The 26,452-nt window shown below is 46.9% G+C and overlaps 1 pseudogene; it reads left to right on the top strand.

Annotated features, from left to right (window-relative positions):
- The first annotated feature begins 15,005 nt into the window (after positions 1-15,005).
- LOC147113604 (interferon-induced protein with tetratricopeptide repeats 5 pseudogene) lies at positions 15,006-24,793 on the top strand (annotated as a pseudogene).
- Positions 24,794-26,452: the final 1,659 nt, after the last annotated feature.

Raw genomic sequence — 26,452 nt, 5'->3', positions numbered from 1 at the left:
CCCACTTCAATGGCGGTTTCCCGCTTCTGTCGTCTTCGCCGCCTAATGGCGGCTTCCCGCGTTTCTTCCCTGGTGGAAGGGGTACGCTTTCCCCACAACGGACAGGTTCAGCCGCTGGGCTGGCTCTCGCACAGCTCCCCTTACTCGGCTCTGTCTTTCTCTCTCCCGCACGTTCGGTTCTACCGGCGCTGGGTACCCCGTTGGTGGAGGACAGTTCAGCCGCTGGACTGGCTCTCATGCAGCCTCCTTTGGTCGGCTCTGCCTCTCCCACACGCTCTGTTCCCGTTCGCCTCCCAGCCCTCATGCAGTCCGGTGCTTCCCTCCCCGGCTGCGGCTGAGTTTCTCTCTTCCCGCGCCAGCTCCCGGTCTCAGCGCTTCGTGGCTTCGGTCGCTGCCCGGCTTATTCCCGCCGATCGCGGTCCGGCTGTCTCACGATGCCGTTGGACCCGACTTCCTGACCGGCTCCGCTCTCCCTCGACCGTGGTCGAGTGCACAGCCCTTATCCTCCGGATTTCGTTACACTTTCCCCTACTCACAGTCTCCGCGGCCGCCTTGTTTCCTGCTGATCGGCTCACTCCGCACCGTGGTAGAAGGGTAGTCAGTGCCTGTTGCTGATGGAAGCTTTTGTTGCTAAAGTCTTCCTCCTTTCTATTGCTGCAGCCTCGTGTTTTCTTCCAGCAGAACGACGAGGGCGGTTGCCTCTCTTCGACGCTCTTTAGTTGCTTTGGTAGTCTTGCCGCAGGGTACGATCGGACTCGTCGCCACTGTAAAGTCTGTGGGTTGTACAGTTAATAACGACACAGACTTCAGGAATAACAAACAAACAGGTCTTTACTATTCGAAGGTCAGGGCGAATCTGCCCCAGCAATCCTGCCACAACACTTATATACTGGTGTGGTCACTGTCGGTATTACAGTATACAGAAGCCAAACAAGTAGTGCCACACCTAAAGTAGTTCTCTTAAAGGTGAACGGTTACATACAATAGTTTCCTTAAAGGCAGACGGGTACATACACTACAGTTGTTGCATCTGAGAATGCAACGGCCATCTCTCATCTGCAACACGGAGATCCGAGACTCTCCGCATAGACACCGACTGAAGCCTGCAGGGAGAAACAAAGGTAAGTACACTTTTACTAACACTTTGCACTTACCTCAGATACTCACCTCTCCACTCTTGCACCCATCACTTACCTTCACACCACACTTTTGCAGCCCCACCACCCCCCAAACCCCACAGACCCAGTACTCGCCTCGCTGACCTGGCAGGTTTTGGAGCCTTCGGGAAGCCCACACTTGTGAGGACAAAAAGGGGATAACCCTATTTTCTGCCTGTTAACAGGCAGCTAATAGGCTTTAATCCCTTCCCGCCTCCAAGGAGATGGGACCCGGCGCGGGACGGCTACCCGCCTCCTGGCAAGATGGCACGGAGGCGGGTTGGGAGCGGCTTGGGCACCCGCCTCCAAATTCTGCCAATATCCCGGCAGTCCCGCATCCATACCCGCCTCCCCAGGGCTGGCAAAATCACCCCCAAAGATTCTGCAAAGGTATATAGATAGGTTAAGTTAGTGAGCAAAAATTTGGCAGATGGAGTATATGTGGGAAAATGTGAGGTTATCCACTTTGGTAAGAATAGAAAAGCAAAATATTATTTAAATGTAGAGAGACTACAGAATGCTGTGGTACAGAAGGATCTGGGTGTCCTCGTACATGAAACACAAAAAGTTAGCATGCAAGTACAGCAAGTAATTAGGAAGGCAAATGGAATGTTGGCCTTTATTGCAAGGGGGGTGGAATATAAAAGTTGAGAAGTCTTGCTACAACTATACAGGCCATTGGTGAGACCACACCTAGAGTACTGTATACAGTTTTGGTCTCCTTATTTAAGGAGGGATATACTTGCATTGGAGGCAGTTCAGAGAAGGTTCACTAGATTGATTCCTGAGATGAAAGGTTTGTCTTATGAGGGAAGGTTGAGCAGGTTGGGCCTATACTCATTGGAATTTAGAAGAATGAGAGGTGATCTTATTGAAAAGTATAAGATTCTGAGGGGACTTGACAGGGTAGATGCTGAGAGGATGTTTCCCCTCGTGGGTGAATCTAGAACTAGGGGGCATAGTTTCAGGATAAGGGGTCACTAACTTAAGACGGAGATGAGGAGGAAATTCTCCTCTCAGAGGGTCGTGAGTCTTTGGAATTCTCTACCCCAGAGAGCTGTGGAGGTGGAGTCATTGAATATATTCAAAGCAGAGATAGACAGATATTTGAGCTGCAGGGGAGTCAAGGGTTATGGGGAACAGGCAGGAAAGTGGAGTTGAGGCCAAGATCAGATCAGTCATGAGCAGGCTCGAAGGTCTGTCTGGCCTACACCTGCTCCGATTTCTTATGTTATTATTTTTATAATAGTCTCTGTGGAGTTCAGTGCAGCACACAATGTTACTCAGCTGGCTCTCAATTACTGGGATAAACACATTGGTTCTTAGTTTCGCTTCGTATGTTTAGTTTCTATTCACATTCAGGAACAGATTCATAGCACTAAATAACCGGACAGTATAAATGAGCTGGTAAACAACACACCAAACACTCTTCTCGATCAGCTCACCATTGGAAGCACAGTTGAAGCTGAAAAAGAAATTCAACGCATTTTCCATCCGATCAGCATTATGAGGTAAAGATCATTGGAATTCCTCCTGTATTTAAATTTACGTGTAGATTATTGAACAACGAGCTTGTTTTCACAAATAAAGTAGCATTCTTTTCAAAGCAGGTGAAATGCATAGAGCCTGGGAATATTTGTTCACAGTGACACATTCAAATAAGGATATACTGCTGATAGTCAGAGGATATGAGGCAAAGGCAGATCTTTTGTAATATTATATCAGGTAATAATTAGTTTACTCGGGCTTTTTTGAAAGTACAAAGTTAAACTTGAATTTTATACTGTCGTGGAAAGGCGTATTCTGTAAGTGCCCTCAGGCCGTATGCAGAGTTTGAAGAGAGAAAGTTTTACTTTGCGTTCCATGGGAATCTAGAAGGGATCTACTAATGTAAAACAGTTATTTTCAGCACTTTCATATATCTAAACTAAAGCAATCTGAACTATAAAGCAAAGGGAGAGTACAGCATGAACGGGGATCGGGGATGAACCTAGCATGAAATGCAAGAGGAGAGTGCCAGCTTAAAGTTGGTAGGAGAAGGAAAAGTGCTAACTTAAATTGAGAATGGGGGGACGGGCGAGAAGAGTGCTCGCCTGAACTGGGGGAAAAGGACAGGTGTACCAATTTTAACTGAGCAGCAAAGGGAGGAAAGCCACCATAAACTGGGGCAGGGGTAAGAATGACAGCTTGGATTGAGGGTGGGAGGGAGACGAGTGCCAACATGAACAAGGGGCAGGCGGAGTAGAGTGCAAGAATGAGCTGGGATAGCTGGGAGATGAAGTGTATCGATGTGAACTGAACAGGAAGAAAGCAAGAAAGAATTTGCATTGATAAAACTCCTTATCACACCGCTCAGAAATGTCCCAAAATGCTTCACATTCAGTGAATTATTTCGAAGTGCAGTCGCTGCTGTTTTGTAGGGAAATGTGACAGTTCAGTTTGCACGACAACATCAAAAACTTGCATTTATATAGCGCCTTTAACGTAGTAAAAGATACCAAGGCGCTTCACAGCAACGTAATCAGACAACAATTAACACCGAGGCAAAGAAGGAGATAACTAGAGGGGTGGGTAGATTTTAAGGAGAATTTAACAGCGGAGATTGCGGTGGAGAGTTTTAACGAGGGAATTCCAGAGTTTTGGGCCTGTCTGTGCTGATGGCACGGCCGCCAACGGTGGGGTGAAGTGGCAGATGAACACAACACCAGAGTTAGAGGAACGCAGAATTCTCGGTGGGTTTTAGGGCTGTAGGAGGTTTTGGAGATTGGGAGGGGTGAGGCCATGATGGGAATTGAACGCCAGGATGAGAATTTTAAATTTGTGATATTGGTCGACCGGGACCCAATGTAGGTCAGCGAACACAAGGATGGGTGAGCAGGACTTGGTGCAGATAGCAGATTTTTAGATGAGCTGAAGTTTATGAAGGATAGAGGATGGGAAGCTGGCCAGGAAAGGATTAGAGTAATCAACTCTGGTGGTGAAAAAAGCATGGATAAGGTTTCAGCAGCAGCTGGGCTGAGGCAGGGGTGAATCAGGCGGTGTTACAGAGGTGGATGTAGACGGTGTTTGCGATGGAGAGGATATGCGCTCGGAAGCTCAGCACACAGCAAGTACCCAAAAATAGCCACGAGATGAAAGACCACCCAATCTGTTTTTGATGGTGTTGCTTGAGGGAAGAATGTTGGAAAGTACAACTCCCTGCTTTTCTTCAAATAGTGCGATAGAATCTTTAACGTCCACCTGACCCACTGGAACAGGCAGATGCTGCCTTGGTTTAACACCTCACCTGGAGGTTGGCAAGGTGGAAGGTTTTCAGCAGGATAAGAGTCAGTTCATGAAAAATGGTCTTTCAGAATGCTGAGGATACCTTTGTGATGGGCCTTCTTTTCTGCTTTAAGGATAGGTTCTCCTTCTGCATGTTGGAGTAGGAAATGATCTGGCTCAGAGTCAGCAGGGTCCCTGTGGAGGATCAGGTCGGCGATCCTGTTTAGTCGAGATTTTCTTGGACAGCCAGTATAAGAGGGAGAGCATTTAAATTTAGCACTGGCCTTTTTAGTGAGGGGACTCCCATTTCGGAATGGATTGCATGACTGAGAATGAGGTGTAATGTTTGAACCAAAAGGCAGACTGAGTATTTCAACCAATGCTCCTGTTCATATCATTGGGATTGCGGGTGGTTGAGGTGTTGCTGTGCATTGGGTGAGAAGACTAAATGGCCAGGAGCTAGTACATCAGCCAATATGAAGGAGACCGGTGTAAATTGTAAGATTATCACGGATTCGTGGATTTTTTTAGAATACTTGTTTTAATATCTTATAATCATCAGTATCTTTTAATCATCAGTAATGCATTTATAATCATGTGTAAGAATTAAATGTAGAAGTTTGTAATCATCAATTGTATGCAATGATAACCTGAATTATATATGACCTGTAACCCTTTTGCTTATACAGGTAATTAAAAGTCTGTGAGTGAGCTTTAACCAGACGGCCTGAGAAAAAGGATTGCTCTGGTCAAATAGGAAGCTGTGGGTGAAAGTTGAATATTCGCCAGCAGTATGGATGCGACAGAGTACAACTAGTCTGGGATCCAAGGTCAGGTGTAGATGCCACAATTGTTGTGTATGTACCTTTAAGAGAGAACTGCTTTTATACTGTAGTACTGGCAGTGCCCACACCTGTATATAAAGCCGTAGCAGGCTTCTGTACTATCAGTTCCAGCATACCCTCTGTTCAGTAAACACCTGTTATTACCATTCTCCTGCAGTCCGTGTATTATTGATACGCGGACACTACAGTGACGACGAGCAGGTTCGAACTCACCTGCAGTACTGCATCACCTCGCGGGGATCCATCCCTGAAAAGAAGCTTCTTGGAGGTCGAAGCCAGAGCAACGGGCGTCGACCGTGGGCAACCGCCCAGTGATCCATCGGAGTCCAGCGAATCGCAGTTGAAGCTGTGGAGAGCTGGGCTTGGCTCCCCAGTCAAGGTGTTCCAGTAAATCGTGCTGGTAGCAGGTAGTGCGCTGACCCTTCCGGACTGCGGCGGGCTTGAGCTCGATTGAGCGGCTCTGCAAGGGGGCCGTGCAGCGTCGTCGGGAAGGAAAAGAGAGAGAGAGGGTGGAGTGCTCAAGAGCCGGGCAGCGTTAGAGAAAATAAAAAGAGGGGAAGTAAAAGAGACGCGCAGTGGACAGCGTCGAAGAAGAATAAAACGTAGGAATTTAACTGACAAAAGAGAGACGCGCCGAAGCCGCGGGGCACCGCCATTACTATTTAGAATGCTAGGAGCAGCATTGGCAGCAAGGGGAAGAAGGAAAAGCGCCGAAGAGTGGCAGTATCACTGCTTTCGACAATGAAATAGAAGACTGGACCACGTATGTGGAAAGAATTGAAGTGTACTGCAAGGCAAATGGGGTGGCCGATGAAAAGAAGGCGTCGGTATTATTAAATTTGATGGGCGCGAGAACGTACGGCCTATTGTGGAATTTAATTACCCCAGCTAAACCAATGGAGAAAAGCTTTGAAGAGATTGTCAATATCTTACAGGAACATCTAAACCCTACACCGCTGCTGATAGCAGAAAGATTCAAGTTCCATAAAAGAAACCAGCACAAAGATGAGAGTAATGCTGACTATCTTACGGAACTATGCAAGTTATCGAAGCACTGCCAGTTCGGAGCGGGACTGGCAGATACCTTAAGGGATAAGTTTGTCTGCGGGCTCCAGGGTGAAGGAACCCAGAAACGACTACTTTCGGAAAAGGACCTTACGCTAGAAACGGCTTTCAGCATGGCAGTATCCTACAAAGCAGCAGCACGGGGAGCTGCGGAAATACAACAGAAACCGCAATAATATAGCACCAACGAAATGACATATGGAGCAGAAAAGTGCTATCGCTGTGGCAGAACAACCCATGACCAGAAGGACTGCTAGTTTAAGGACAAAGTATGCAGGCAATGTGGAAAAGTGGGACACATAGCACAAGTCTGCAGGTCGGGAAAGAAAACCAACACTAAAAGAACGACTAAGGAAAAGTACAAGAAAGTTAAAAAAATGACAGACAGTAGTTCAGAAGATCAGGAGAGTGATAACGACTCCGGGAGCAGGAGACTAAGTTGTCTAAAGTTACACAACATGATCGCAAAGGAGGATCACCGAACCATTTGGGTCACCCTCATTATAGCAAGGTCCCAAGTAAAGATGGAATTGGACACAGGATCAGCCCTAACAGTCATGAATCGACGAGACTATGAGCGACTATTCTCACACATACCCTTGAAGGACACGTCCATTGTATTGAAGACATATACGGGGCAAAAAGTCTACCCCAGAGGAAAAACAAGGGTGCCCGTTAAATACAACGGCAAGGAAACACAGAAACTGTATCTATATATACTACAAGATGGAGGACCACCATTATTGGGACGTGAATGGATCCGAAAAATACAATTGGATTGGCATTCCATTCAGGCGCTAACTGTGGCTAACAAAAAGGATGACGACGTCACACCTGGACGACTGTCAAAAATTCTAACTGACGCGAAAGAGGTGTTCCAGCAAGGATTGGGACTCTAAAAGGAGTAACGCCAATGATAAAAATTGAAGATAACGCAAACCCAAAATGTTTTAAGGCCAGACCGGTACTGTACGCGATCCGCCCAGCCGTCGAAGCAGAGCTGGAGAGTCTGGAGCGTTCGGGTGTGCTGTAATACCTCACGATAAACACTCACAAAGGTCTTTACCAGTACAACCGACTGGTATTCGGGGTAGCATCGGCTCCGGCTATTTGGCAGAGGGCGATGGATTAAGTCCTGCAAGGGATCCCGGGGACCCAGTGTTATTTGGACGACATCCTGGTTACGGGCGAAAATGACAGTGAACACCTTGCCAACCTGGAGCAGGTGCTCACTAGATTGCAAGAATATGGGCTACGAGCCAACCACCCCAAATGCGAGTTTTTCAGGAAACAAATCTCGTATTGTGGCCACATGATTAATGAAGAGGGGTTACATAAGTCCCCAGACAAGATTGAGGCAGTAGTCAAGGCTCCAGCACCGGAAAATGTGTCGCAACTGAGGTCGTTCCTCAGGTTGGTGAACTACTACCGTAAGTTCTTGCCAAATTTATCTACAATTCTGCACCCACTGAACGCCCTGCTGCAAACTGGAGTAGCATGGAAATGGAGTGATGAGTGTAAGCGTGCCTTTCAGAAATGTAAATGCCTAATCACTTCAAAAGAAGTATTGGCCCACTACAATCCAACACTACCGATTCGGTTGGCATGTGATGCGTCTCCCTACGGCATTGGAGAGGTGCTGTCACACAAATTCCTTGACGGTTCAGAGAGGCCAATAGCCTTTGCGTCGCGCTCGTTAACCTCAGCCGAGCGTAACTATGCCCAGATTGACAGGGAGGCCCTCAGCCTAGTGTGGGGGGTGAAGAAGTTCAATCACCATCTGCACGGGCAAAAATTCACCCTACTGACTGATCACCAGCCTCTTGTCTTCATTTTTAACCCAAAGAAGGGCGTTCCGGTGATGACGGCGCAACGGCTGCAAAGATGGTCCCTTTTTCTAGGGGCACGTCAATACGACATAGAGTATAAGGGTATGAAACAGCATGGAAACGCTGATAGCCTGTCGCGCCTACCGTTGCCTACGGTGGAGGAAGCACCTGCAGTGGACCCTGTTGAGATATTCCATTCGACCATAGTCAAATGTCTACCTGTTACAAACTCAAGTATAGAGAAGGAAATCCGAAATGACCCGACATTCTCTCGGGCCTATGATTTGACAGTGAAGGGATGGCCAGCACATGGCGACTCACTGTTGCCAGCATTCTCGCCAAGGAGAGAACAGCTGTCAGTGTGCCGGGGGACCTTGATGTGTGGATCCCGAGTGGTAATTCCACCCAAGTTGAGAGATAGAGTGCTCAATGAGCTTCATGAGGGTCATCTGGGAGGGGTAAAAATGAAGAGCCTAGCCAGGGCGTTTGTGTGGTGGCCGGGAATCGATAAAGAAATCGAGGATATGACCAACAGATGCACAGGATGCCAGAAAGCCCAAAACGCTCCACCACAGGCACCGCTACACCCATGGGAGTGGCCCTCATCTCCATGGCAACGGGTACACATTGATTTTGCTGGTCCATTTATGGACTCAATGTTTTTAAGCGCCGTGGATGCACATTCGAAATGGCCAGAGGCCATCAAAATGTCCTCCAGCACCACGGAGAAAACTATTGCAGTCCTATGGACCATCTTCGCCAGGAATGGCTTGCCAGAACAGATTTGCTCCGACAATGGACCACAGTTTGTGTCCGAGGATTTCTGGAGGTTTTTGAGGAATAATGGGGTAAAACATTACACATCTGCCCCATATCATCCAGCCACAAATGGATTGGCTGAGAGGTTTGTTCAGACCTTTAAAAAAGCAATAAAGGCGATGTATAACGACAACATACCACTACAACACAAGGTGGATAATTTCTTGTTTGCTTACCGGAATGCGACACATGCAGTCACCAACCAAGCTCCAGCCATAATGTTCTTTAACCAAAGGTTAAAATGTCGCCTGGATTTGCTCAAACCAAACATAAGACGAGATGTTGAGGATAAGCAATTCCAGCACATCAATGAGACGCCAACCAGGAGCTTCAAGATAGGGCAACCAGTCTTGGCCCGCGACTACCGAACAGAAAAATGGCAGCCAGGAACGATATGCACACAGCAGGGACCACTAATGTACACAGTGGACGTTGGAGAGAGCATCGTGAGACGCCATGCTGACCAGATTCTACAGTCACAGGAACAAGTCAAACCCATACCACGAGCATGCGCACCTGGTGATGAACCCGAAGTACAGATTGCGTCTACCTCTGAATCAGTGGTATTGGAAGCTGACGAACCAACCAATGACAATGAGCCAGAATCGGCTCCACCGCAAGAACAGGATACTTGAGAAAGGCGCTATCCAGACAGGATCAGGAAGCCTCCTCAAAGACTGAATTTATAAATGATTACTTCAGCTAATGTATATAGTACAGAGAAAATTGTAATTGTAATTAGTTATTATTTAATTGTTAAATGAATGTTATGTACTTTTTATCTAAAAGGGGAGGAATTGTTGTGTATGTACCTTTAAGAGAGAACTGCTTTTATACTGTAGTACCGGCAGTGACCACTGTTAGCTCCGTGATTCTTTAAATAGGATGTTTCCCCAAGAACTACACGGATGCTGTAACTTAACAATCGACAGGTATTTACTGGAGTAGAGTAGTCTCAAGACTGAAGTACAGAAGCCTGCTCCGGCTTTATATACAGGTGTGGTCACTGCCGGTACTATAGTATACAGGAGCTGTAAAACAGTTCTCTCTTAAAGGTACATACACAACAATTCCTCCCCTTTTAGATTAACAGTACCATAACATTCATTTAACAATTAACATTTTTAACATGGAGCATTAACTGAAAATAGTCCATTTATAGATTCAGTCTTTGGGGCGGCTTCCTGATCCTTTCGGGATAGCGCCTTTCCTGAGGTTCTTGTTCTTGGTGCGGAGGCGATTCTGCCCCTTTTCGTCGGTTAGTTCATCGGTTTCCACTGCTACTGGTTCGGAGGTAGATGCTACCGATATGTCGGGTTCATCCCCAGGTACTCGAGACATGGGGTTGACTCATTCCTGTGACGCTAAGATCTGATCGACGTGGCGTCTCACAATGTTCTCCCCAACATCCACTGTGTACATTAATGGCCCCTGCCTTGTGCATATCGTTCCGGGTTGCCATTTCTCTGTTCGGTAGTCACGGGCCAAGACTGGTTGTCCTACATTGAAACTCCTTGTCAGCTTCTCATTGATGTGCTGGAATTGTTTATCCTCAACATTTCTTCGCACATTGGGTCTGAGCAAATCCAGACGAGATCTCAACCTTCGGTTAAAGAACATCATGGCCGGGGTCTGGTTGGTAACTGCATGTGGCGCATTTCTGTAGGCTAATAGGAAATTGTCCACCTTATGCTGTAGTGGAATTTCATCGTCGCACATGGCCTTTATCACCTTTTTAAAGGTTTGTACGAACCTTTCAGCCAATCCATTTGTGGCTGGATGATATGGGGCGGATGTGTAATGCCTTACCCCATTCCTTCTCATAAATTTTCGAAACTCTTCGGAAACAAACTGTGGTCCATTATCAGAGCAAATCTGCTCTGGCAAGTCATTCCTGGCAAATATGGTCCGTAGGACTGCAATCGTTTTCTCTGTAGCGGTTGAGGACATTTTTATCACCTCAGGCCATTTCGAGTGAGCATCCACTGCTATTAAGAACATTGAGTCCGTGAATGGACCAGCAAAATCAATATGCACCCTTTGCCATGGAGAGGAGGGCCACTCCCATGGGTGTAGAGGGGCATGTGGTGGTGCATTTTGGACCTTCTGGCATCCTGAGCAGCTCTTTATTAGGTCCTCGATTTGTTGATCGATCCCCGGCCACCACACATAAGCCCTAGCAAGGCTTTTCATTTTCACCCCTCCCAGATGACCTTCATGAAGCTCATTTAGAACTCTCTCCCTTAACTTGGGTGGAATCACCACTCGGGATCCACACATCACTGTCCCCTGGCATACTGACAGCTGTTCTCTTCTGGATGAGAATGCTGGCAACAGTGAGTCGCCATGTGTTGGCCATCCCCTCACCGTCAAATCATATACCTGAGACAGTGTCGGATCATTGCGGGTCTCCTTCTCTATATCCGCGTTCGTTACTGGCAATCGTTCAATTATTGACAAATAAAATATCTCGATAGGGTCCACTGCTGGTGCTTCCTCCACAGTAGGCAGTGGCAGGCGTGATAGCCCATCAGCGTTTCCATGCTGTTTTGTGACTTTATATTCTATTTCATATTGATTTGCTCCTAGAAACAGGGACCATCTTTGTAACCGTTGTGCAGTAATCACTGGAACGCCCTTCTTAGGATTAAAGATGGAGACAAGTGGTTGGTGGCCAGTCAGCAAGGTGAACTTCTGCCCATGCAGATAGTGGTTGAATTTTTTTACTCCCCATACTAGGCTGAGGGCCTCCCTGTCAATCTGGGCGTAGTTGCGCTCGGCTGAGGTTAGTGAACGAGACGCAAAGGCTACTGGCCTCTCCAACCCATCTGGGAATTTGTGCGATAGCACCGCTCCAATACCATAGGGTGATGCATCACATGCCAAACGAATTGGTAGTGCTGGGTTGAAATGGGCCAACACCTCTTTTGATGTGATCAATTCTTTACACTTCTGGAAAGCTCGTCTTCGTTCGTCATTCCACATCCATGGCACCCCTGTTTGCAGTTGGGTGTTCAGTGGGTGTAATACCGTGAACAAATTTGGTAAGAACTTATGGTAGTAGTTTACCAGCCCGAGGAACGACCTCTTCATTTCAGGAATGATGGGTGTAGCCCACTCGCTCCAGTCTACTTTGGACAGTACTCCTGAACGTTCCAACCCTTCCAGCTCTGCTTCGACGGCTGGTCTGATCGCATAAGGCACTGGTCTGGCCTTAAGAAACTTTGGGCTTGCATTTTCCTCTATTTTAATCATTGCTGTTATGCCTTTTAGTGTTCCGAGTCCCTCCTGGAACACTTCTTTTGCGTCAGTTAGCATTTTTGACAGTCGTCCAGGTGTGACGTCGTCATCCTTTTTGGCCTCAACCTTCAGTGCCTGTATGGAATGCCAATCTAATTGTATCTTCCGGATCCAGTCACGTCCTAGCAGTGGTGGTCCTCCATCTGGCAATACATATAAGTCCATTTTAGGTATTTCCTGGCCTTTGTATATCACTTTCACCCTTATTTTTCCTTTGGGGTAGACTTTTTGCCCCGTGTACGTCTTCAAGACAATCTCTGTAGCTTTCAAGGGTATATGTGAAAATAGCCGCTTGTAGTCCCTTTGGTTTATGACTGTTAAGGCTGTTCCTGTGTCCAATTCCATTTTCACTTGGACTCCGTCTATCTTGAGTGTAACCCAGATAGTCTGGTGATCCTCCATTTTGGTTACCTTATGTAGTTTCAGACAACCCAGCTACTTGCTTCCGGAGTCTGTGTCACTTTTCTGTTCGTCTGAACTACTGTCCATCACCTTGTGTACCTTTTTGTACTTCTCCTGTGGAGATTTCTTGCTGTTGGTTTTCTTCCCAGACCTGCAGACTCTTGCTATGTGTCCTGCTTTTCCACACTGTCTACACACTTGGTCCTTGAACCAACAATCCTTCTGGTTGTGTGTTGTTCTGCCGCAGCGATAACACTTCCCTGTTCCATAGGACATTCCATTGGTGCCATATTCTTGTGGTCTCCGTTGTATCTCTGCAGCGCCCCTTGTGGCTGCTTCGTGTGATACTGCCATACTGAAAGCCTTGTCCAGCGTAAGATCCTTTTCTGATAGAAGCCGTTTCTGGGTTCCTTCACTGTGAAGCCCACACACAAACTTGTCCCTTAACGTATCTGCTAGTCCCACTCCAAACTGGCAGTGTTATGATAGCTTGCGCAGTTCCGTTAAGTACTCAGCATTGCTTTCGTCTTTGTGTTGGTTCCCTTTATGGAACATAAATCATTCTGCTATCAACAGCAGTGTGGGGTTTAAGTGGTCCTGTAGGATTTCTACTATGCTTTCGAAATTCTTATTCACAGGCTTCTCTGGGGTTATTAGTTTTTGCAGTAACCCATAAGTTTTTGCACCCATGGAATTTAACAAAACCAGTGCTTTCCTAGCATCTGGCACTTAATTCGCCCTGCAGTACACCTCAATACGTTCCACATATGTCGCCCAATCTTCGACTTCATTGTCGAACGTAGAGATACTGCCACTCTTCGGCATCCCTGGGTGTGATTTAACTGTCAAAAATGACATCTCCAGCGCTTCCCTTCTTCTCCGCTGGCACAAAGTGGCGTCTCCCGCACTTTCCTTTCTTCCCGCGCTCGCCCTTCTTCTCCGCTGCAGCTTCTAAAAATGGCGTCTCCCGCGCTCTTCCTTCTTCTCTGCGGCTCATTGGCATCTCCCGCGCTCTCCCTTCTTCTCCCCGCGGACACTGTTCAGCCCTTGAGCCCTGGCTGTGCTCTGCGCATTTTTTTTTCTGTGCGCCTTTCCCATTTCCGCCACTCAGTCCTGAACCCGGCTGCTGCTTTACCCTCTCTCTCTCCATTTTGTTTTTCCTCGACGCCGCTCGGTTTTCAAACCCCGGCTGCGCCCTGTGCGCTTCACCCTCTATCTTACCCCGTCAACGCTGCTCGGCTTTTTCTCTGCCGTCGGTCGGCTCCAGCCGCCGTTGTCTGGGAAGGGTCTGCACTGTACCTGTCGTCAGTCTGTTGCTGATCGTCGTGGCTGGGGAACCAAGCCCGGCTCTCCACAGCCTCCCCTGCGATGTTCACTCTCTGCCGGACGACTGGGTGGTTGCTCGTGGTTGACGCCCGTGTTTCTGGCCTCGACTTTCTTCCACTGCCCTCCCGGAGCGAATCCTCGAAGGGAAATGCAGAGTTGCAGGTAGATTCGAATCGACACTCGTCGCCACTGTTAGATCCGTGATTCTTTAAATAGGATGTTTCCCCAAGAACTACACGGATGCTGTAACTTAACAATCAATAGGTATTTACTGGAGTAGAGTAGTCTCAAGACTGAAGTACAGAAGCCTGCTCCGGCTTTATAGACAGGTGTGGTCACTGCCGGTACTACAGTATACAGGAGCTGTAAAACAGTTCTCTCTCAAAGGTACATACACAACAACCACACCTGTATATAAAGCCGTAGCAGGCATCTGTACTTTCAGTTCCAGCATACCCTCTGTTCAGTAAACACCTGTTATTACCGTTCTCCTGCAGTCCGTGTGTTATTGATACGCGGACACTACAACTATGTTGAAATGTTATGATGTCTGCAGTTAATTAAAAACACAGGAACAGGAAGAATGCCATATCTCTATAATATGGAGACATTTCCTTTTGTGTTGCTATAACCACCCCAGATATAAGTCTTGATGGTCAAAAACAGATGATGTAAGGGTGTCATAAGACCAGAACCTGCATAGACAAAGGTGCTGCGGACGTGGCATCTTTATGATTGGATTTTGGGTTTTGGGTGTCAGCCAGTGATTGGTTCAGGAGGACTTCTTAGGTTTTGAAAGAGAGTAAGGGTATAATAAGTGAATCATAACAGCCACAATGGGTAGAAGATTTCAGAAAGAGTAGAAGATTTCAGGAAGAATCAGGGAGACAGCCAGGAGATTAAGAGAGATGAGAGACAAGAGACACAGGGTGCAGCTTACTCACGGTGCAGCTTCTACCCAGAGGATAACGGGGTAATATAAGTCTCAATTATTTTCTTTAAACTGCTGCTCGAATACTGTAATATATTAAATTGTGCTTGTGCTGAATAAAGTTACTCTCACTGTCCCCAATACGGGTCAACCTTGAACCATTAGGAACCAGGGTTCCTCTGTGATTTTATAAAGTACAGCCAAGATTCAGCAGCCACACCCTTGCTTTTGCAGTGGTTTTTGCAGAGGTCATCATTGTGTGAACAGAGTTTTCATGGTCAATGGGTCCAGGAGTCGGGAGAAGGCCTTAGTTAAAGAATCCGGATGGAGGGGAGGGCAAGTCTCAGCTAGCCTGAGATGAATTTTGATGAATTTTGTTCTCTTGCAGCAACGCACAGGAGGATTTGTTGAAAGAGAAGCTCGATCAGCTTCAATGTCACTTCACGTGGGGCCCACAGAAAGAAATCATTGACTTGGACAATATGAAGCAAAGATTGCAAGATTCAATACAGGCTGTTGTGAAATATCAAGCCATGTCTTACAACCATCTCGCTTTTGTAAACTGTCTGCAGGGCAACTGTGAAGAGGCAATTCAAAATTTAAAGGAAGCTGAAAAGATTCTGAGGGAGAATCACGAACATGAATTTGAAAGAAGAATCATCATCACCTATGGAAACTATGCCTGGGTATATTATCACATGGGACAACTGACAGAGGCCCAGTCCTACCTCGACAAGCTGGAGATGATCTGTAAACGATTTACTAATGGCTCTCGGTATACAGCACTGATACCTGAAGTATACGGGGAGAAGGGTTGGTCACTGTTGAGTTCTGCTAGTCAATACTATGAAGAGGCAAAGGATTGTTTTAAGAAAGCTCTGAAGGAAGATCCTGATGACACTGAATGGAATGTTGGTTATGCGACTGCTCTGTTTCGTCTGGAAGGGATTTCTGGTACCCCAGAGAGCCGTGAACCCAGTCAATCAGTGAAGCAGTTGCGACGTGTGCTGGAGCTTGATCCAGATGACTCTGTAGCCATGGTGCTGTTGGCTCTAAAACTACAAGAGTTCAATCAAAAGGAGGAAGCTCTCACATTAGTTAAACAAGCATTGCAGAAGTCCCCTGATCTTCCATATGTAACTCGTTATGCAGCAAAGTTTTTGAGAAGAGAAGGAGATGTGGAAAAAGCTGTGGAGCTGTTGAAGAAAGCATTAGAAATTACCCCAAACTCTACCTTCTTACACCACCAAATAGGTCTGTGTTACAGAAACAAACTATTTCAACTGATTAAATATCCAGGCAGCAAAAACCCTCGCAATCCTGCTTTTCAGCAGAAAGCTAAGATGATCAAGGTATGCAAGTACCATTTTGAAAAGGCATTTGAGCACCGACCATTGACATCGATTCGGGCACAACTGGATTTTGCAGTAATCTGTTTTTTAAACAGTGAATATCCCAAAGCAGAGGAGATCTACAGAAATCTACTGAAATTAGAAGATATTCGTCCAGAGAATAAGCACGCAATTTGTTTACAGGCTGGCTTATTTGAACTGAATCAGAAAAGATCTGAATCAAAGGCCATCACCCATTTTCTGAAAGGACTGGAAGTCAAATATGACTCAACAGAACGGAAAAGGTGTCGCGAAAACTTGGAGATGATAACGGAAAGACGACTTTTCACAAATTCAAGAGACAGTGAGGCCTTTGGTGTTCTTGGGTTAGTGCACCAGCTGGATGGGGAGAAGTGTGAAGCTATTGAGTGCTTTGAAAAGGCCTTGGAGTTTGATCGTGACAATGAAGAATATCTAAGTGCTCTTTGTGAATTACGCCTTTCTGTCTAGGCAATGTTGACTTTCCCAGCTAAAACTGAACATTTGAAGGATGCATTAATACTCTTTGATCTATGAGCAGGTTTGGTCGGGTACTCGCTTCACTTATTATATTCTGCTGGCACCTTCTTTCGAATGAGCATTTTACTCGTGTGTATAATTTTCAAACGATAATCTTATTGTAGTTATTCTAAATCCCTGTGCTTCATTCAAGAATATTGGCCCAGTAATTCCGGGCACAACGCGTGAGTACGGACGGGGTACTCACGCGTGTGCCCGGAGGAAGTGCCGGATTTCAGCATGCACAGCGCATGCGCGTGAAACCGGCATTTCCACCAAGGGGTTCAGAGGTCCAACGCGTGCGCGCAGGACTCTGCGCGCACGCATTGAACTTCCTTCTTTTTGACAGGTTTGCCCGTGTGCAAGGGCCTGAACTTTTTAGACATATAAAAAGGAGGCGTAAGGACTTGATTCTTGAAGGTAAGTGGTCTATTATTTAAAATTATATCATTTTTTCCACAGCTTTATTATTTTTAAGGACTTTACAGTAAGGTAAGTTTATTTTTAGACCCGATTTCTTAAAAAATTATTTTTTTCAAAAATTTGATTAATTGTTTAAAATAGTTTTTTAAAGTTATTTATAGTTTATTTAATTATTGGGATGTTTTTAAAAATGTTATTTAAAGTTAAACTATTCTTTTGGGCGCCCGTACTTTTCATGAGTTTGACAGTTCTTACTATCAAACTCATGAATGAAGTTTCCCCTCCCCTGATTGGCTGCACAGTGCTCACCTGATCCCAGCCGGCACATCGCACTAACTACGCCGCTGGATCAGGCAAGCACATCGCGCCGACATCTGAACCGGGCCAGTGACAGGAATTCCAAGCAGGCCCAGGCTTCAGATGTCGGCGCGCTGGGTGAGTGCACATCGGGGGCTTGCACGCGCGGCAAGCCCCCGATCCTAATTTCTGGCCCAATACTAAAAATTACATGGGCCCGATTTTAACTCCAGATGGGTTTTGGGTGGGTGAGTGGTGAGGGGAGTGGGAAACTCACCCGTTGCTGCAGATATCGGGCCCGAGGGTATTTCAATCCTGAACCTCATTATCGTGCCTTCAGTCCACTTCCCGCCCGTACGGCATTCAGGTAGGTGCTTTGTAGGAGGTTCTGGGAGGATCCCAGGGGGTGGAAGTGAAGACGGGGGGAGTCCGGGGCAGGGGAGGCCTAAGCTTTCATTTTGGGGCCAGGCGGGGATTTCCTGCACAAAGGAAAGTAAATCACTTACCCTTTGACATCCTGGTTCTGTTCAGAGCTGCTTCGGCCTGTTGGAAAAGCTGCAGCGGCTTCCACCTCTCAGACCGGAGTTGACATCGCAGCCGGAGCCCGACGACATCATCAGACGTGTGTCAGTGAGGACCCCGCCCACTTTGGGTGAGCAGCTTAGCCCAGTTTCTGCCAAGTGGGTAGGTTTAAAATCACCCCCAGGAAGTTCTTAGGTAATCTAGTAAATTGGGTAGATAGACAGACACTGATCTCCAAATATATATGAACAATGGCCCAGAAATTTGGGTCGGAGGCTTCCCGCGGGTGCAAGCCTCCAACCTGCACTTACAAACGTGCCGGCCGTTGTGCTGTGGGCCCGCGTGGGATTCCAATCCTGGGCCTGCTCCAACTGCCGGCACACAGTGCTTGCGCATCCCAGGGGCGCAGTTAGTTCGAAGCGTCCCCTGGGATCACGTGGGCCATGGTGAGCCAATCGTAGCAGGGAATCTCTATTCATAGATTTGAAAGGAAGAGCTGTCAAATCCATGAATTAGAGATCAGCCCCAAAACATAACTAAAACTACAAATACATTTTTTTTTAATCACATTTTTAAAATAACTATAAATTACATAAAATAACTATTTTAAACAATAATTTAAATTTTTGAAAAAATTAATTACAGTTTCTAACGGGGCAAAAAATAAACGTACCTTTTTTAAAGTATTTAAAAATAATAAACCTGTGGAAAAAATGTTTTAATTTGACTTAATTCACCACTTACCTTGTTAAAAGCAGGCCTTGCGACTGCTTTTTAAAAGCGTTGCTGCTGGAGACTTACCCTCCCGAAGAAACCTGCAAAAAAAACGTAAGTTCCAGGTGTACACGCTGCCTCTCTGGCATACTCGTTCGACCTGTGAACCCCTTCCTTTAAGGGAACAGACATTCCGGTTTCCCGCGCATGCCTACGTGTGAGGACCCAGTGCGTACTCACCCGTGGGGACCCGAATTTCTGGCCCATTAGGAATGTGTTTTATTGTGATCATCATGTGTTTCGGGTCTTTTAACAGCAATGCATGCAAAACATTATAGCTGGAGGTGCCATAAGCTTCAGTGCACTCTGAGCATGTGACTTATATTCTTTTTATGGTAATGACGGCGTAAAAAAAAATTCAATCCAGCCCACAGAGTGAGTAATAAAACCACTCTTCCAACCTATCTTTTACTTTCCGCCTCTTCACAAAAAGTTCCCCCATCGGGTGAAAGGCTAAACATCTGTGACAGCTGAGAAAGGGCCAACGACCACTGCAGGTCCTTCAAATAGATCATCAGCTTGATTCTGTTGTTCTGAAGCTTTGCTGACAGACGACTGGACTCCCATCCAGAGCGTTCACTCGGATCTCAGCCTCTGTCACTGGGAGTCTCCCTGCCCTGTAGCTTGTCAGCTGCACCAGCTCTTCATCAAACCTTCTGAGTCCCTCGTTGGCCAACACAGAGCAGTTTGGACAATACCCGGGAAGGCCCATTTTCCAGAGACTGTCACCATCTCGGTGAAGGGAAACGCAAGAGGGAGGAAGGCTAAAGGATATAAAAATAGGTTAAAATGGGCTAAACATAAAACATAATGGCTGCAGACACTGATTTTCCAAACAGAGATTTAAATTGTAATTGTAATATCAGAGATTGAATATTAAAAAAACCAATAAATGAAACCGTGGCTAAGATTTAATTTGTGTTGTTGATCTGTGCGAATGCGGACAGTTAGTGCGGTGCAGAATATGATGGGAAAAAACCTGCAAGATATTTTCTGGCAGTTGGTAATGTTTATGGCCACTTGCCACCATTTGGTGAATGGCAATTGATACATTTCATCTTGGTCAACACAGAGTAGCATGGGTAAAAGCTGAGAAGAAGTCCATTTCATGGAGACTGTCGCCATCTCGGCTAAAGGAAGGCACAGTAGAGGGAGGAAAGCTAAGAGGATAAAAGAGGTCCAAATAATTAAACTTTATCATTACAGACACACATTTTGCCAACAGAAGACATACACGCCAATGAGACTTGCCTCCTGGAACCCAGACTGCAATGATCCTCTGCCAATGAGGATTGTTTCCAATACATCAACAGTTGGAGTGAGAGCCACAATGTGATACGATTGTTGACTTCCTCAGCAGGCCATGTATGGTTGGCTGGGCAGTGTGATTCCCTTGTGGCAGCATTACCACTGGAGGAAGGAGTCACATAGTCATTCAATGGGGTCCAGCATTGCCTGCACCTCAAGAGGGAACTACACACATTCTCAAAGTCTGACCCGCCATATTGTACATCCAACGAACTGACGATATCCTGCTCTTTCTCTATTACTCTCACCTTGAAGACTGACCTGCTGTTCCTCTGCTGCTACCTTAGTTTGTTGATGACTGAGGCTTTGCTTTTATCTTTACAATTCAGCAATTGGATTGCAAAGAGGCAAAGAGTTGCTGGCGAAGATCCAAACCTTCAACTGATGGAACCCCATTTTCTGGTCGTGTCCTTGGCGTGGTCAGCAGGGTAGTGCCAATGTAATCACAGATTGTAGGTGAATGGTGATGCTCACCATTGCTGATAGCACCTGTTCTCTACCAAACAAGGGTTCAAAACTATGATATGTCAGTTGCCTTATTTTTGTCTTGGTAGCTTTGTATTATAATTAAGTTTAAAATGGCAGTGTGGCTATAGGATGTATGAGAAAAGGGATAATGTTCTGTTGATCAAGAATTAGTTAAGACAAAAGGATCCTTGGACCCAAAATGTACAGGTAGATGCAACCTGGCATAAGTGTCAAAGTTCATGGGGGGGTCGGCCACAAACAGCCTGTCTTTAGCACTGGGGAGGTGGGGGGTCACACACCTTCAGAAGAAGATATTTAGTGTGGCACAAGTGGCCAGTTGGGAACAGGAGCTGAACCCCCTGAGAAAGGTAAAAGCCACCCATGACTCCTTTTGTATGGGAGCCATTTTGAAAAAAAAATTCTGGGATGCAGGCTTCAGTTTTGGCCTGAACCTGCTCTTCTTCGAAATAGTGCCATGGGGTCTTTTACGTCCACCTGAGAGGGCAATCAGGGCCTCGCTTTAACATCTCATCCGAAAGACGACAACTCGGACAGTGCAGGGATGAGAACCTCTGCCTGTATCCACAGGTGTTGAATTTAGTGGCACAGCCTGTCCAGCCTGGACTCCCTCTGTTGCTCCTCTTCACCCAGGAAGCAGAGGTAGAGTCAAACCGCTGATCAGAAACTCATTCTGCCTTGTCTGAAGGGGGAGAGGGATAATTGACTGGACATGGGCAAATAGTGGGCAGGCAGATGGTAAAGTAGTTGGAAGGTGCAAAGCCCACCCTCCCCCAAACTCCTGTAAGGCTTTGAAATGTGCGTTTAGCTCTCTAAATGTAACTGTGCCGAGGAATCCTGGATGCTGCTTTATGTGAGACCAATTGCTTCTGAGTGCTGAAGAGGTAGTAAGGACCGAGACTTGACAAATGACATCACCAAGGGTTCGGCACATTAGACGTCGACAGGGGATGGTGGTGGATAATTGGGATCTGAAAACCTGCAACGTAACAGATCCCCGCCCCATTTACCACCCGCTCTGCACAATACCAGCCGAAAAATTCTGATCTCCTTAAACAACAGAATCGACCAGTTAAGAGTAATGGCCTGTTTCTGTGCTGTACTTTCTATATAATTCTATGTAAAATTAGACAATAATCAGCAGGAACTCTAGGCCTAGGTCATAGAGTCATAGAGTCATAGAGTTATACAGCACAGAAAGAGGCCCTTCGGCCCATCATGTCCGCGCCGGCCATCAATCCCTGTCTATTCTAATCCCATTTTCCAGCATTTGGTCCGTAGCCTTGTATGCTATGGCATTTCAAGTGCTCATCCAAATGCTTCTTGAATGTTGTGAGGGTTTCTGCCTCTACCACCCTTTCAGGCAGTGAGTTCCAGATTCCAACCACCCTCTGGGTGAAAAAGTTCTTTCTCAAATCCCCTCTAAACCTCCTGCCCCTTACCTTGAATCTATGCCCCCTTGTTATTGACCCCTCTACTAAGGGAAAAGGTTCCTTTCTATCTACCCTATCTATGCCCCTCATAATTTTGTACACCTCAATCAGGTCCCCCCTCAGCCTTCTCTGCTCCAAGGAAAACAACCCCAGCCTGTCCAGTCTTTCTTCATAGCTGAAGTGCTCCAGCCCAGGTAACATCCTGGTGAATCTCCTCTGCACCCTCTCCAAAGCAATCACATCCTTCCTATAGTGTGGCGACGAGAACTGCACACAATATTCCAGCTGTGGCCTAACCAGCGTTTTGTACAGCTCCATCATAGAAACATAGAAACATAGAGATAGGAACAGGAGTAGGCCATTCGGCCCTTCGAGCCTGCTCCGCCATTCAATGAGATCATGGCTGATCTTCGTCTGAGATCATAGCTGATCATAACCTCCCTGCTCTTATAATCTATGCCTCAGCTAATGAAGGCAAGTATCCCATATGCCTTTTTAACCACCTTATCCACCTGTTCTGCTGCCTTCAGGGATATATGTACATGCACACCAAGGTCCCTCTGATCCTCTGCCTTTCCTAGGGTCCTACCATTCATTGTGTATTTCCTTGCCTTGTTAGTCCCTCCAAAATGCATCACCTCACACTTTTCAGGGTTAAATTCCATTTGCCACTGTTCCGCCCATCTGACCAACCCATCTATATCGTCCTGCAGACTGAGGCTACCCTCCTCGCTATTTACCGCCCCACCAATTTTCGTGTCATCTGCGAACTTACAGGATTTACATCGAATCATGCAGAAATTACAAAACAGAAACAGGTCATTCAGCCCAACAGGTCCATGTTGGTGTTTCATCCCTCACATGAGTAACTGTCCTAATCCCATCTCTCCACCCAATTACCACATCCTTTTATTCCCCTTTCCTTCAATCACTGATCTAACCTATCCTGGTAGTGTGTTCTGCAGCCTCACAACCCTCTGTGTAAAAAAGCTTCCCCTGCTCCCTGTCCTAAATCTCTTACATTTAACATTAGGTCTATGTCCCCTTGTTCTACATCCCTCAACCTCTAGATACAGTCAGTTTCAATCTACTCTGTCCCATCCTTTCATAATGTTAAATTCCTCTATCAAGTCACCCCGTATGACTCTATTTAATGAAAACAGGACCAAATTTTTGGCTCATCTGTTGTGTTGTCTATACTTGAATAGTCTGCTCATTAACCTTTCATAAAGCACCTTCCACGACCTCAGGACGTCTTGGGCGGCAGCACTAAACAGACCACAGCGCATTGGCACTCCGCCCAATTGTCCTCTCCATTGAAGATGGGCTAAAGGTTGTATTGAATCAGCTCCCTTTTGACATGTTCTTTCCTCCCTCCCCAATCTGTTCTTCTGCTGAAGCCTTGTAGTAGTTCACTCACAGTTGATGCCAGTGACTTGGCAGAAAACTGGCTGTATTTAAGAACATAAGAACATAAGAAATATTAGCAGGAGTAGGCCATTCGGCCCTTCGAGCATGCTCCGCCATTCAATGAGATCATGGCTGATCATCTGCCTCAACTCCATTCACCGGCCTTATCGCCATATCCCTTGATGCCCTTACTAGTCAGAAATCTGTTAAATTCTGTTTTGAATAGACCCAATGACTGAGCCTCCACAGCCCTCTGGGGTAGAGAATTCCAAAGATTCACCACCCTCTGTGTGAAGAAATTTCTTCTCATCTCAGTCCTGAATGGCCTACCCTTTATCCTGACACTGTGGCCCCTGGTTCTAGACTCCCCAGCCAAGGGAAACATTCTCCCAGCATCCACCCTATCAAGCCCTGTAATAATTTTGTATGCTTCAATGAGATCCCCTCTCATTCTTCTGAATTCAAGAGAATTGTAGCAGTCGGTGCAGACTTCGTGGATTTTTAGATTATGAACATATACCCTTATTAAAAACTGGACAGTCTGTTTGGGGAGAAGCAGTGGAAAACACTCAAGCTGAAGGTGGCTGACGTAACCAGGTTGCATTCGTATAGTAACGGACTGTCTTTGGGAACAATGGCCTGAGAGGCCCACTCCCAAGTCATGACTAACGAGGCTGGCGACTCATTGTTTCTGGAGAAGATGAGCTCGTTAAGTTAATCAGCTGGGAGATCAACATGAGATCTAAAACATCCAAACCTGGGAGAAGGCCTGGAAACCATTTCCATGAGTCCATGTGCCCACAGCGGTCTGTGTATTGGAGGGGTATATCAGAGAGCAGTTTGGATAGATCTCTCTCTCTCTCCTGCACTCCACACAATGGAGTGTCAAGAGGAGCTGAGCCTTGCTCTTCCAACTGAGACGGACTTCGACTCAGACTGGGACTCACATGCCGCAAGGCTGGTACGGAACCAGATAGCAGAGATGAATGGGCGGAAGCTACAAGCAAGATCAAGGGCAAGCTAGGTGAGCATTGCCAAGCCTACACACCCACAAGATCACTTAGCAGTGTGAGGGGGTACCTGTATGTTCCTACCAAACCAGAGGGGGTTTAGCGTTGGAAGGGTCCTGTGATAGTTTAGTTCATGGGAGGATGATTTTAAGCTGTGAAAGGTTAGCACGGCAGGGGATTTTTGGACAAGTCAGGGTTGTACTGTTTTAAACTGCACTGTTGTGTTCACACCGCTTGTACTGTATGCGAGTGGAGTGGTTTTGTCAACCTTAATAAACACTGTATGGGTGAGCCCGAAAACGCTGTCCATGTTCCAATCTGTCCTCAGTAACCCCTATCGTCCAGAACTTGTAGTAAGGGGGTTTTTGTGCTCACCACGGGCGAGGCAAAACCACTTACAATAATTGGTGATTGCGGCAGGGCCTTTAGGAAATTGACCACCGCAAAAACCGGTTATAGAATTGGCGACTGCGGCAGAACCCATAGGAAATTGGCCACCGCAAAAACTGGTTACAGAATTGGCGACCGCGTCAGGATGATAGGTTGTCGATTAGATATGGGCAGTTTGGAGGGCAAGAGATCCAGAATGGAGGACAGAATTTCCTCCTACGTGTTTACAAAGGTTAATGAATCCCAGCGATGGGTGCTGGAGATGTTGTGCTCTGAGAGTCGCCAGGATAGGGCTGCAGAGTGGACAGGGAGCAAGGAGCACAGGAAGGCGATTTGGCTCCTCTGCTTCCAAAAGCAAGTTCAACTGCTCCGGGAGCAGGTTGAAAAGCTCAAAGACAAGCTGAAGGAGTCTGAAGACAAGTCAGACGCAAGGGGGATAGTCGGGAGTAGACTAGTGGAGGAGTTGCGCGAGAAAAGACAGGAAAGACGCGCGCAGGAAGAGACCTCCTGTAATATGGGGGAATACCTGCGGTGCCAGGTTTCGGAGGCCAGGTTAAATGAGCAGGCCCTACAGAAGGAGAACGCAAGAATAACAATGAGAGCTGATGGTTTGGAGGGTCAGCTAAGGGACATTAAAATAGCTCATGAGAGAGCTAGAAGTACGGGCTATGCAGACTCTGATCACGGTCCCTATGAAGAAAGTATTAAAAAATTGACCCAAGCCTTGTCTGGGGCCAGAGGCATGGTCTGTTTAATGGCACCAGGGGAAGCCCAGGTGGAGTGGGATGAGGAGGGTCAGGAAGCACAGGATAAGGTTCAGTACAGGGAAGTCCCACCTGCGCCGGAAGCACCACTGAGACCAATGTATCCTCTGCGGCAGCAAACGTACTGTCCACCCACACCAAACGGTGACCAGGGCCCGCTGCAGAGCGATTACATGGTCCCATTCACCACCCCGCAGTTGCAAGCCATGGTGGCAGAGTTGTCTAAACTAAAACAGGCTGGGGACCCCTCCGTTCACTTTATGGAGGTCGAGCAGGTAGGGCGGATCAACGGGTGTAGCGAGGGCGAGATCCACAGGCTGATGCTGCTCTCCCTTGACAGGAAAATGTATCAGAGCCTGTCCGCAGCCACAAAAGCGGGGCGAGGCAACACAAAGGGGTTGAAAGAGGAGAACCTGAGAGCCATGGGGCATACCCAGGGTAGTCCGTTCTCACAAGTGGAACGGACTCTACAGTTGGCCGGCGAGGTACCAGCTGCATTTGCAGACAGGCTACGGCCGGTGTATGCAAAGGCAACTGGAGGTGCACCAAGCAACTGATAAGGGTCCCCAAAAATCACTGGCTCAGGACCCTGGTAGCAAGCAGCCTGCCACGGATTAATGCCAAGGCAGAAGCATGGTTTGACTCCGAGGACCTCGCGAACACGGAGGCAGGCATGCTCCGGAAATTGAGCTTAGCTTTTAAGGCCGATTCCAGGGAGGAGGTCAAACACAAATGGAGGGTACATGAGATAGAGGCCAGTAAGTGGGATAGGAAGGAATGGCGTCAGGAAAGGGTAACCGACGAGTCT

The sequence above is a fragment of the Somniosus microcephalus genome, chromosome 8, assembly GCF_052327205.1.
Source record: "Somniosus microcephalus isolate GS21.2 chromosome 8, FLI_Smic_1.0, whole genome shotgun sequence".
Taxonomy (NCBI): domain Eukaryota; kingdom Metazoa; phylum Chordata; class Chondrichthyes; order Squaliformes; family Somniosidae; genus Somniosus; species Somniosus microcephalus.
Note: the sequence above shows the minus strand (reverse complement) of the source record. Positions and strands in the feature narration are given on the sequence as shown.